This window comes from Crocodylus porosus, unplaced genomic scaffold (genome assembly GCF_001723895.1).
Source record: "Crocodylus porosus isolate Cpor-Errol unplaced genomic scaffold, CroPor_comp1, whole genome shotgun sequence".
NCBI lineage: Eukaryota > Metazoa > Chordata > Crocodylia > Crocodylidae > Crocodylus > Crocodylus porosus.
The window spans coordinates 13,512,093-13,526,523 of NW_017728948.1; positions in this window are offsets into that span (position 1 = coordinate 13,512,093).

A 14,431-nucleotide genomic window follows, 5' to 3' on the forward strand; every position below is an offset into this window, starting at 1 on the left:
TTTTGCATGCGGCACTGCCAGCATTGCCCCCGCGACCTTCATTTGGGTCATGACCTGAGATTGGGAACTGCTATAGAAGAATCAAAAGAAAAAAATATGGACTTGGTTTAGGTGAAGAAGTTATGTCAATGTACATTAGCTGATCAGTCCTCCACACACTTGTCAGTGGTATTAAACATTCCTGTTAATCCCCGGTGGGACCTTTGAGACCATGTTAGGCAGTCTAGAAAGGAGGGTCAAAACATGCAGCCTGGTGTGTCGGGTTGATTTTGAGATGGTGGGTTTCAGTAACACACCACTGAGCAATTTTTCCTCCTTCACCTTCCGTGCCGAGTAGGAAGTATGCTCCAAGCAGGTGTCCTTTAGATGAATACATGTTGTTAAACTGGTTTTTATGGCTGGCCTCCTCTAGCACAGAAAAAATAAATCTGGTTTTAGAGGGAAATTGTTCCCTGCAGTATTTAGCACGTTATAAATGCAGGAAATACACACGGGGGGCAGCCCTGTATAAGGTTTTTATTGACACTTCTGCATCTATTTGGAGTTTTGTACATCAGCAAAGGGTGAACCAAAGTCGGATCATTTTAATTATATTGCCTCTGCCCACTTCTAGCTGCTTATTTAGGACTTACTTATGCCATATAGGCACAATCCAAAGCTCAAACCTGGTGCCTCTCACAGTGCACCAGCTGTGGTGGGAGAAAAGTAAAGTGTAATAAGAATGCTTCTTAATGATGCAGCTCCAGTGTGCCTATCCAGGGACCGTTTCCCATCTAGTGCATCACAGAGGAGAAGCATCCGGGTTGCAAGTCCTGTAACCTCCTAATGGCAAACTTGCATCTGTGCGCTGGCAGAGCCAGTTCATGCAGTGATCAAGGAGGGAAAATGTCCTTTCTCCTTCCTATATCCTTATGCTGAGCGTAACTCATGCCACAGTTCAACTCCTGCTGCATGTTTCTGATTGCATTGTAATTACAATGTATTAAGCGTCGATTGCCCCCTCACTTACTTCAGTGTAAATCAGGAACAGACCCATAAAAACCAATGGACCAGTGAATAATCTGCCTCCCAATCTTATTACAGTGCACATTTAGATTAAGCAATTATTGCTACTTAATTTGAATAATTTAATTACTGTTTTCTTAGTTTTCTTTAACCTTTGCAACAGATTTTTATGACGTGTTTGTCCAAGTTGCCTCAAGGATGCAGCCTGGACAATTTTGTGAGGGTTAACATTCATTTTCTGAAGTGCTAAACCAAACCCAGCAGTTCGTTTTTCAAAGTTGTTCTTTAAGATTTCTTTCAAAGGTGCATTTGCCTGTTCAGACTGCAAGTGAGCACAAAAGAACCTTCCTTTTCCTTTCCTTTTCTTTTTTTTTTGTCTTGTTGGTGGAACATTATAAATTGTAAATTAAATTACAGAGGGTGGGAGGGAAGAGAGATGAATGACAAGGTTCAGAAACAGCATCTGCTGAGGAAAAACAAATGGGGAGAAAGCAGGGAAAAACAGATGAAACACTGTAATTGCTTGGCAACAAGTTGCTATTGTAATTTAGAAAATTGGAAGCATCCGTTTCTAAACAGCTATAGCTCTATTTCTTTTTTTCTTTTTTGACTGCAGCCCTTGTTTTGCGATCAGCTGTGTCCTCCTATAGGATTACTCGCTATCCTTCACATAGAGCAGTAATAGACTCTCTGTGTTTGGTTATAGGCTATGGAAGAAAGCATTTTGCAATTGTTTTGCAGTGCAGTCATTTAACAAGATTAGAGATAATTTGCCCCTTGGAATGCAAAACTGTTTCTACAGGTGCTAAGGCTTCCTGGCTTTTGGATTAGAGGCCTCATTTTGTCTTGTGCCATTGCATTCAGTGAGGTCTCCAAGGACTGTAAATAAATGAACAGTTCCCCTCTGCAGCTGTGAAACTAATTTTCAAGGCTGAGCTACAAGAGTTTGCAGTTTACAAAGCTCAGGGAATGCAGATAAATATGTGCACCCTCATGGATTAAATGTACTAATTAGTTAATATTCAGTGTGCCTATGTGTAGCCCCCTTGCCTTTGTGGAGATTTCAGAGAAAGAGCAGGCGGCAGGGAGCCAGCTTGGAGGAACAGTGGTCTTCAGCTGAATAGAAACAGCCAGGTTAACAGCTCTACCTATCAAGGAACCCAAACCCAACATGAAGATCTCCAGGTCCACGATGCAGAGGCCTGCAGCCAGGAGTCTGCTGCATCCAGGTGGAGTCAAAGCCTGCCGGACCTCACCTGCACCAGGAACCAGGGATGACTACAGCTAAAATCTCCCGGCAGCTTATTCACCTGAAAGGGAAAGTTGTCCTTTTCCCAGCAAAAGACACCAGTCCTTTACAAGCTGCAGATCAGGCTGGTGGAGGGGGGACTCTTCTGCTGTATTGAATACGTTCATAGGATTCTAGCTGGTTTTATACCATTTGATGGAGTCGCACATTATTTTTGTCTGTCCTGACTTCATTCTTGCTTCCTTTCTTATAATGCGTCCCTTCCTTTTTCCAGGTATAGACTGCTATTATTAGAGCTGGGTAGAATAGTATTTCCATTTTTGGGAGGGCTTCAAAATTTCCAAATGTGGATTTATTTTGATTTGGACCCCGCACAGTCAACTGACATTGCCCACATAATGAAACAGCCAGTCTCCACCCAGCCCTGTCAGGAGACCCTACTCGTAGCTAGTCCTCTAGGCAGGGCTTCCCATGGCCAGAGACTCTGCCACCACCAGGAACCAGCAGAAGAAGGGTTACTATTAAATCTCTGGGATGTTTGTTTATCCATATGTGCATCTTATTGGCACTAAGCTTGGTTTATAACGTAAGTATGTTAACAAAGCAAGATTGAATGTGACAATATAAATTGTGCTGAAGTCCTTGCAAGGCACTTTTGTAAGGGAGACTTCTGTGGAGGGACAGCTTAGAGGTCTAAGGCTCAGCGTAAGAGCCCTTGATACAGCAAGGTGTTTTAAGCTCATTCCCAACATGCAACATTGGGACCTAAGTGCTTATGCTGCCTGGGGCTACAGGTTCCCTTCCCAGCAGGCAACATGGCATCTAAAAATTACCATGCATCACCAGGACTGCATAGTACCAGCGGGTACTGCGCAGTCCGGGGCACACGTTGACATGCCCACAGTATGTCCTTTCTTCTGCTTGAATTACAGGGGGCTTCATATTCTAATCAAATATTAGAAACATTTGTTCAAACCAAAACCGCAAATTTGCCTTCGTAGACCCCCTGAACCCTTTCTGTTTACGGTCTGTGAGTGTTCAGAGCAGTGATGTTTGTACGCAGAAAGCAGAAGTCTCACAAATATATGGCTCGATGAAAGTTTGAGCTAGAGATGTTCATACAGGCATCTGGAAACCTCTTTTGCTTCCTTTTCCTGTTTGATTTGGTAGTGACTGAGGGTCGGGTGACTGCTTGATGCCTTGCGTGAAAATTGCTTGGATAGCTTCTCTCGTACAGCCCAAGCTCTTGGTGAGAAACTAGTGGTCAGAGCAGCTGTTCAGGGAGCAGGGAACTTAGATTCTTGGCTTTCCTCAGCCTGAGGGATTCAAATCCACATTTCCCACTACCCAGGAGAGTGCCCCGACTATCAGGCTTTAAAACAGAAAGGACACATTGCATTTTCAAATGTTCCATTGTTTTGCCATACACTTTTTGACCTTTCTCCATTCTCTGTCTATACACCCTGTTCTTCTGTGTTTCTTTCCCTGCAGAAACTCCTAATTCCTTTCCCAGTCAGGACTCTTCTCCTTCCACTTTCCCTATTTCATTTTGTAAACTGATCAGGAATTTATTTGTTAACACTGACATAAACACGAGATTAAATAGGGGGACATGTAAAACTTGGGTGTTTATGGTGCTGAGTCATTGTTTCAGGTTGTGCTCACTCAGGAAGGCGTAGCTACAATGACTTGAGCTGGAAATGTCTCTGTAATGGAAAACTTAGATTTTGCAGGATGTGAGTATGACCGATGAGTCGTACAAATGTATCGAGCAGGACAGGACAGAACCCCATGCCAAGTGTTCGAGGCTCCCGATACTACATATTGTCAATGCTTCTTGTGAGATGCTGAATACCATTAAGACCCACTGAAGTATTGCAAAATTGTTCATGCAACGTGAATTTCATTATGAAAAAATGACATATGCTAATATTTTCTAATGTTAATAAACTGATTTAAGATGACTAAAGCCTGCCAAGAATCTATAGTGATGGGCATTGTAGAAATGAGCTTAGGAAGGATGATGATGGCACTCTCGCCTCTCGCCACTACCCCCACCCCACCACACACAGGCCCCACACAGGCTGGTATGCCCCGGGCCCTGCACACCCCTAGGATCAGCATTGTTTACAGGGCATATTTCAAGCTTTTCTCCATAAATTTGGGGTCTAGAAACTTGCTTTTATACAATAAACCTGATGTTCTGGTCTATCCACTTGACTCCAAAAGCCTGGCCTTTAAAACAAGTACCAAAAAATTGCAAGATATGACACTTAGCAATACCTTGTGAATATATAGCACCTGGCACAATCTCAGCTGATTCTTTGAGGCACCACCATAGTATAAATAACAGCAATGTTGCCATTATTATTAGTTGTTTTTAGTTCTACAATGTCTTGATCAAGGAGCAAGGCCTTAATGTAATTGGTACTGTACACACAAGTAGAAAGTAAACACAACCTGTTTCAGGATATGCACACCTGATGTTTTGGACAGACATAACAGATGGGTGAAACGTATATAAAGTAAAGATAGAACAAGATCCCAGTCAAACAAGCAGATTTTCCATAGCAGGCTGTAGCCTCAGCTGGCCACCTACTTGGCTATCTACTTGATAGTCCCTGGTAAGCGTCATAGCAGAGGGCATTCTTAAGGAAGACCTGAAGTGTGTATAGGCAGTCCTTGGACTTCTGACACAATTGGTTCCTGAAAACTGGGTCTTAAGTTGAAACATTGTAACTTGGAACCAATTTTCTCATAGGAAATAATGTTATAAATGGGGGTTTGGTTCCTGAACCAAAGCCCAATACCCTGTTTTCACCAAAAATACCCCAGAATTTTGGACTCAATCAATTATAGATGAGTAATACAGCTACATTCATGTATTTATATTGTAAATAGCAATCATATTGATTCAGAAAGACTTATTTGAGGTGACTTTGCCGGACTTTTTGAAGGGCTCTTGGTTGGACTTTTTGAAGGGCTCTTGGCTGGAGTCTTCTCAGGAGTCTCGGCTGCAGGTTTTTCTGGAGTCTTGTCTAGTTTCTTAAAGAAAGTGTCCAAGAAAGGTTGGACAGATGTTCTCCTGGGAGATGGGCGATGCAGCAAACTTGTTCGCTGGCATGGTGTCACATCAGATCAAGCCTTGCAAAGTCGAAACTGATGTCAGCGAGTTGAAACAGGGTGTCAATTTATAAATGTTGTCAGTGTGACGTGTTGTAGCTTGAAACATTGTAAGTTGAGGACTGCCTGTATTGGAAAATGGAGGCTGGCATGACAGGCAGAGTGAGTAGTATGATTCTGTTCCTTTTCCTGCCCCTCCTGTTTGTCAGCTAGCCCACGTTTAGGCATAACGTGTTTTCATGAAACACCTACGTTGCTGGAGGCACCTGGTAAACCTTAATAGTAGGGTGAGTTTAAAAAACCCCCAACAATCTGCTGGGTGGTATTTCACTAATTTTGCCTGAAGACAGACTCCTCAGCAATTAACTTGCACCATTTTCCCTTAAAGAGAGCACTGTATTAAATGAGCAACACTTCTCTTCAGAGCTGACTTTTCTGAAAGCTGAAAACAAGGGAGTTGCCAATCTGTATTATTCTTCTCCTGATTTGCCCCAGCAGAAACCCCAGGGGTGCATGCTGGGGTGGTGGCCGCCTTGCAGCACTGGGCTCTTTTGGCTTTTAGGCTTATAGAAACAGCATTTCATAGACGTGACTCCATTCGATAATGACCGACAGGCCGGTTTCCTCCTCCCTGGAGCAACATGATTTCTTTCAAAACTCAGGAGTGGGGTTTTAGGTAGGTTGTTTTCCTGGGAGTTGCGTGGAGCTCGCATTGAGCAGTGGGCACGAAGAGCATAAGTGTACATTGTTTGCTATTAATTGTCCACTTTCTCTCCACTTTTCCCAACTCATTCATACCTCATCCTAGGCTTGCTGGCTAGAAGCAGCCCCAAAAGCTGGAAGCTGCTGATTAGCACTTCATTTGACAAACAGGAAGTTGGGAAGAAAAGCATCACTTTCAGAATTAGAGCCTCAGAATGAATTGAAGAAAGAAAGAAAGAAAAAAACCCCGCACACTTTCCTAATTGCTCGTTAGAACCAATGGTCTTTGTGAATTATTCCCCCTGTGTCTTCTTTTTAAAAGCATTTGCACAAGACATTGCCATTGTCTGCCAGACAGCTCCAGGGTAGGACAAAATGAACTAATTGATTTGCAGCTATGTCTCAGTGAATAGTGTTAACATACATCTGCAGATTCCTTGTGAGAAGTGATTAATAATTTGTACTCCTGGGCCTAAAAACTTGAATACCCTTTTTTCATGTAAAACCAAAGCATTTCATTCTCTCAGCACCACCAATATCTTGTCTACATTGTGAGTTACAAGCACAAGGTCAGGGAGAGCCTGTTAGAGCAGCAGTGTGCGCCGCTGTGTTCATATAGATAAAACTCAGCACATTTGTGGGATGAGTGGGAATTTATAAAGCAGACACAACTTACTATACAGCTTGCCTGTTGCAAGTATATGACTGAAAGCTTAGCTGACTGGGGGCTTTAAATGAATTGCCTTGGGCTATGATTATAGCAAATATGCACACTTTCTATTTCAAACGTCTTGAGATTCTCACCTCTGTGCCCATCTCATTGTTGCCGTGGTTCCTTTCCCACCTCCACAGCTCATTTGTGGCATTTTTTTTACCCCCACATAGAATTAAATTCTCTTTAGTGCTTTCTTTCTGTCTTCCTGCTTTCTAAGAAAAGCTCCTGGCATGGAAGAAAAGAATGATTCAGTCACCTGCTAATAAAGTGGGATTCCACTACAGCTGGCCTCAGGTCTCCAAAAGGTTGGATATTGGAGCTGTTTGGCTGAATATGCAAAACTGGTGATGGTTGAACAGGTTTTTCATTTCTGCTTGGAGCCACCTTTATCACTTATATCCTACTTCACAGCTTACCCTATCCTAATCTGACATAACAAGCTGCAAACCAAAGGTTTCTGGTCAGGCTGAGTTTCAGCCAAAGCGAGTTTCCTGATCAGGAAACATCATCCTAGTTTTCCATTATAAAACACAAGATGTGCTACATTCAGTGATATCATTCATCTCATAAAACACAGCAGTGGGGAGGTAATTAGTCTTATTAGTTGTGTTTATTTCAAACCTATTTCTGCCATGCTTACATTGGGCTGTACCTTGCTCTACAGTCAGCCCCACTGGTTTTCATGGGTCTAATCCTGCGGGGGGGAAAGGGTAGGAAGAGGGAGGGAAAATAAGTCTTTCTTTACTTAGCATCACAGGGGAAACCTCTAGTGATAGCGGAGATGGCACTGAGATTCCAGCATGGCTGGAGATAGGAGTGCATGGGGTATCTGTGGGGTATCCCCTTGAATGGAAAGGGTAAAGAGTGTGAGCCCTCACTTCACCATGGAAAATGGGAGCGCTATATGTTAGCCCTTATAGGCAGGAGGTGATGGGATGAAGATAGGCTGGGTTTGTGGGATACAGAGGTGGAGGTTCCTGGACACTAGAGCGCAAGTTGGCCTTGAGAGCAGCAGCAGGGCTGCCCAGACAGAAAACACTGTTATTAGTAGTTATAACATGGATTAAGGCCCCATGATCCTTATATTGTCAAGACACTTTGCAACCTTTGACGACTGCTCCCATTAGTCCCGCAGACCAGGAGTACTCTTCTTTTCAAAGAGGGAGACTGAGATGGGGGGAGTCTAGAGAAATGCCTACTATCATGTCATAGGTCAATGGTGGAGCTCTTTCATCCAAGCCAGTTTGATGAGAGATGCTGCAAAAATACATAAGAAATTGAACAGAGGAGGACCCTGCACCACCTTGGGGTATGTATCAAATTTAGGCACGTTTAGCCTAATTTCACCATTTTTAATGTGTATTAAAGGTGCGCACATGTAGATGCATGCCCAATTAATTAGTCTAATGAGCATTAACGCATCTTGTGTAGATGCACCCAGAGTTCAGGTCGCCTTGGCAATAAATATGGCCATTTATACACGTACCTGTTAGTTCTCGGATGTGCCGGAGACCCACTGCTTTGGATCAGGCTTGATTAATCAAGTCTACTCCACACAGGAGCTGCTGTACACCACGCTGTGCTGCTTGCAGTTGTGTAAGTGGGAAAACCGCATCAGTGTGAAGAAAATGGTGGCCACGCTTTTAAACTAACACACCTCGTGCCCAGTGCTGCAGTGCCTGCATGTGCAAAAATGCCTTATTATTCTTTTTCATGGGCATGTTATTGGGGGTCACACTCTGTCCATTAGAACTACAGCCAATTGAAGAAAGACAGTTTCCTTTACACAGTAATTAAACTACATCAAAACAAACAACAAATATTGAACTAGCCTCTTTTATCAGAGGCCAAGAATAACTTTTACAGTTTTCTCAGTAGATATATTAGAACTGCTAGGAAAATTCATCGGGCTGCATGCTACACAGAAGTACACTAGATAAAAGTAATTACAGTGCAGTACAGACTTTGCCAGAATGTCATTCTGCAATATAATTTATAAGACCTGAATATTATCATGTGAAGAAATAATGATCTAAGAGATGGGAAATGCCTATTTCATAGGACTCTATCTATAGCCTTTTGGGGTTGTATGCCCTGACTATTCATTAAATATAGTGGGAAATCTTTACAAGTGTGCAGCTTCATGTGTGTAGGGTGATTAATATGGATGAGTTGTTAAATGAAAAAAGTCAACTTAAAAGAGTAAAACAGATTCAAGACTGATGATCCCAAGGCTAGTTGTTGGCAAAGGGAAGAAGAAATTTGTAGGTCAAGTGTATATTGTCCTTTTGTTTCGTTTTGTTTTTATTGAAAAGCTGTTGAGCTAATTTGGTGCATGAAAACTAGGGACAAAAAGACCTGACTCTACACAGGTACAATGGACACAGGTTTGTGTGCTTAGGCAGAGCCCTTTACTTGGTCCTGAATATTTAAAAATGTATGAAGAAACTTTCAATGCTACACCATTAGTCCATGGAATATAGTGACGCAACAGACCAAGGACGAGAATATAGCTGGATTCTAACGAAGGAATGGCAATTTACACAATGCTTGATTTTTATTTGATATTTTGTTTCTCATCAGTAGATCTTGAGGTCCTTTACCAAAGAGATAAATATCATTAAGACCATTTTATGGATGGGAGAAATGAGGCACACAGCAAGGGTGTAATATGCCCTCGGTCAGACAGCAGCTAGGCCAAAATGTTTGTTTTCATCCATAACTGGATGAACTGTCAAAAATCACAGTCCAGTGTCCCAGGAACTGAAGGAGGATGGGGGAAGTTTAATAATTTTTCCCTCGACCAGAGAAGCATGTGTCCTGCTCTGTGAACCTCCTGGGAAAAAGAAATACAATGCAAGAGTGAATTGGATATATCCAGAGGAGGTGGTTTCCATCTGTGCTAATTGAGAGCAGAGGTTTGAACAGCCCCAGTCAGAGGGCAGGGGTCCAGTCTAAACTAATATTTCATGTGTGACTATCAGGAACATAGCAATAAGACCTAAAACAGTGTGGAGGTATCCAGGAACAGCTGGGGGTGAGGGGTTGTTTGTTTGCTTCTTTCCCTCTTTTGGACTCAGAAGATGAGGAGTTTTCAGGGATGATGCAGCTGGTTTGCAGTTTGTTTGGAGGAGGAACAATATAATGCTCATGTATAGTGACTTTTAATGTTTTCTTTGTCAGGTTGTCATTTATTGTTTGTTATCCAGCTGTTGTTATAGTTAAAAAAAAGGATGATAATTGTGGACCTTTTTTCATTATTAGTCACTGTGGCAACTTTAATGCCATGTACCCCACACCAGATGTTGCTGGTGGAGTGGGTCTGTGTGTGTGTAGTGAACCCAGAGGCAATGTTCACTTAACATTGCAGAATCCTTACAATCACAGTGAGATGAATGTGCACCTTGTATCAGAGCACCTTTTTGAACCAGGTAAGTATTCTTTCTAAGCAGAGCTAGCCAATTGCCTTGCATTTTACATTAGCCCACCATTAGCTATTAAAGAAAAAGGAACAGGGGCTAGATCCCAGAATCCTCCCACTTCCGGGTAAGTGATCTAACCACTAGGCTATTACACAAAAGTTGCTGGAGCACAATGACCACTTGGCACCATAGCAGTGTGTGATAGAAATTCACATACATTACCTGGATCGGACACAGGTTGCACATGCTGAACAGTGAAATAAGGCATACAGGCTCCGTGCTGGAGAGTGGAGACAAGTAAGAAAATTATTTTTGTTGTTGTTGCAAATGGTAATTTCAGTTCTGAGACTACCAAAGGGTCATTCACACCATCTCCCTGGCTCATCCAGAGAAGGACTCTCCCAGGCATGCTCTGCCCCCATGCACCAAGCCCAGCAGTGAAGCTGAAACATGGGTGCCCCCCACAGCTGCTCATGTGCCTCCCCTGCCGTAGATGTAGCTATGCTTATACAAGAGCGCTTTTGTCAGTTTAGTTCATGACTATCAGAGAGGCAATGTAGAACAATGCTGAACGATATCTGTTGTTCTCCGATGTAGACCACCTCCAAAGACCATAAGCAAGATGTGAAGAAGAGATGTCCTATTGTCCCTCTATAGCTGTTCATTTTGAAAGGTGTTAGAGGCTTGTTCACCATCACCAGAAGGAGCATCAGACTGAATCATGGCTCTCTAAGGGGCCATAAAAAAGTCTGGAGTTGAATTAATTAGTTTGATAACAAAATAAGAACATGCTCTAACTGTAATCACCCGACTCCCCAGAATGAATATTTCTGGTGGCCAAAGCTCTCCACTTAAGATTAGGCTTCTCTAATCTCCTAATGCTTCTCCAGTCAGAGCAATGTTGTCAGACTACCCCACTACTCCCTGCTCTGCTTTCTGCACATAGTAGCAGGGTTTTTATGGGATGGAAAAAGCCAAGACTTCCTCTGAGACGACTTGCTTCTATTCCCTTGGCCCAGAAAGCTACTATGCCTGCTACCCCTCACTGAGGTCTCTGAGGTACTCATTCCCACACCCATTTCAATCACGGGACAACTTTATGGCATTCCCTTCTGCTTCTGAACCGTGGGACTCGGGGCTTCATGAAGTGATAATGCGGAAAGCAGGAAAGAATATCATGAAGGTGGCGGAGGAAGCACAGGAGCGACAGCAGGAGATTGAAACACCCATTGAAAAGAGCGTATGAGTAGAATAGCACAACTCAAGACATCTAAATACCTATGGACTCTATTAGTTTGGAGAGAGGCCGATGGGGTAGGAGGGGAAGAGGTAGATTAGACTTCAGCTAAAGTTCTGGATTTAGGATGAGATTTGGGGCTGAAATTTCCCAACTCAGCCATCAATCTTCTAAAAATATCCGACTTTCCTCATAGCCGCCAAAACACACTGCCTCTCACTTGGTTAGGAAGGTAGTCTATACGGTCTAAGACAGATTGTCTACCGTACCGTAGACGCACAGACGGCCTACACCGTCCCGTAGCCCTCCGGCATTGCAGTCCTCCATCAATAGTATATACTTCATATTAACCTTGTTAAACTGCTAACGTGAATGAGTAGGTGTATTTAACAATCGCTTTCCTTTCCCAGGCAAGTAGATAGGTGTTCAACGATCTCATCCGGCCCGTTTCTCCCAGGCTGGGGTGCCTCCACGAAGGGGCTGGAATGCGAGTCTTTTGTCGTGGGGATGACATAAGGACGAAGCAAGGAACCTGGCCTCCCCTCTCCAAAAGGAAGCGATGGCGTCACCGGGCACTTGAGACAGACCCTTTAGCAGCACAGTGGAGCTGAACATTGTGCTGGCTTTCCCCGGAGGCTGCCTCCTCTCCATTTGTTTACCACACATCCTGTCTTCCTTTCTGTTTGCTTCACACATCACCGCCCTCATTAATGCCTTCCCACTCCCCGTTTGGGCCTTTGGTTTTTCGGCTTGCACCAGCTAATTCTAATTACCTTGGGCATTAAAAAAAAATAAAATAAAATAAAAGCTTAAGGAGGTGCTCTTCATTCTTCAGTCGCCTTTTACAAGCAGTTCAGTGCTGGCTACTGAGAGAATCTGATTAAACTAATTACCCTGATTGGCTTGTTTAATCAACTGCTTGGTTTAATTGGGCCTTGCTAATGTGAAATGGTGGAGTTCATGGTGCGTAATGTGAGAACCAGGAGACCCGTAGCGCCATCGGTGACACCACTACAGAAATCAGCCTGCATTCCCAGCCTAACGGGTGGATTTTAATAAATGCCTACCTCAGCTGAGAGCCCAACAGTATTATCAGGAGCTTGAATGGGCTTGAGGTTTTAGTGATAATTAAAATTGTTGGGGGGGAGGGAAAAAAAAAAAACCCTTCTCATTAAATGAGTTGTCCTTTCTTCCCTATCCCTGGCCCCCAAACTCGGAGCAATATCGTGAATCCCGCCTGACTCTTTCAAACAACACTTCAATTCATCAGGGCAAAGAACCCATTTTCCCCCTGTTTTTTTAATGCCATTTAGAGCCCACGTTGCCCTAAGTAAATACACAGACAACGGGTTACAAATTACCTTGCACTAGGTAAATCCATTCGGAGTTACTGGGGAGGTTTGTGGAATACAAACAGCGTCTGTGTAAGCACCCTGGGAATAATAGGAATTACTATAGCTCTAATTACTCCAACAATAATAGCCTGGAGTGCTCTGCCATTCCTTGCTTCTATCTCCGCTATGAGTTCCCTCTCCATCCCCCTGCCCCCCACTTGTTTTAGCAGCAGGGAAGGACAAGGAGGAATAAGGGGTGAATAGAAGCAGCCAGTGCAACATATGCCCCACTTCACAAGTTTTATGTCCCTGGAGGCGAGATCATTTATGGGGACAAACAGCTTTGATTTGCTCTTCGCTGGGCCTTTTCATCAAAGCTGCTCATTAAAGGATGGTCCAGTGGTCACTGGCACAGGAGTCTTACTTTTTGTTTTATTCCTGTGTGATCTGGAACAACTCACCTAAGCCTAGATCCTATAAGATAATCAGGTACCCGACTTCCACTAGCTTCAGCTATTCATCTCCATGATGAGGAAATATCACTGCTGGGCATCACAGGATAAATGCATGAAGAGAGATTGAAGTGTTCTGAGAACGAAATATCAGGGCAATATAAATACCTAAAGACCTGTGGCAGCATGGCTACCTGAGACGCAGCACTTCTATGCAGCCTGTACAGACAGCTACACCCAGCGCTTTGACTTAGGGTGTCATTGTGTCAGACAAGTGCTCACAAGGTGAAAAGGATGGTGCCCTGAAGACTGGCCATTGACATGTTTGTGCCCTCTTCCGGCTTACGCGTGCCCGCAATACACACAGAGGACCTTGAGAAAAATTGCAACACGGTTCTACCCAAGCAGGTACCTGAAGAGCCAACGAAGAACAAATCAAAGCCCAATGAAGAACGTATCAAATCACTTGCTACAGGGGCTATTTAGAACTGCAGTGACTAATATTTAAGGGCCTGAGTCGTTTATTGGCTCGAGCCCTTGTAGCAAGTGACTTCACGGAAGAACATCTCTTTGTAGTTTGAGCTCTGCCATTAATCCCCAGTGCACTTGGGTGAATGATGCTTGCCTTCTCTGTGAGATCACCCCCCATCTGTGCAACTGGAATCATCTGCCATTGTGATGCAGTGTGCTAACCAGTGCTTGCAAGGTGCTTTGAAAACCCAGAATTATTTTTTATGGAATTGCAGAATGTTTATTATTATTATTATTAATATTAATTGCTTCCTGGATTGGTTTGGGGCACTGTTAGTTTACTATGTACATGCTCCAATTTCAGTTGCCTCTTATGGTAGTACAGAACACAGTCATAATGAGTTGCATCATCTCACAGGTGTCACATTCATTATTTTATTCAAATAAAATCAGACATCAATACCAGGAATTTACTCACAAATCAATAAAAGATGTGGGGGTTTATTTCTAAAAAATATTTTTCATGTGTCAATTTTTTTCTGATTATATATTGTGGAAGCTTACCTTATACACAATCCTCAGCAAATGAATGTTACACTTCATAAAACAAGCTCTAATTGCTTTGGAGAAAACCTTTCCTTTTAATTTTGTGGTCTGTTATGGTCTGAGAAATGTCCACAAATGACTAGGTGAGAGCATCTTAAAAACAGCAGGGAGTCCC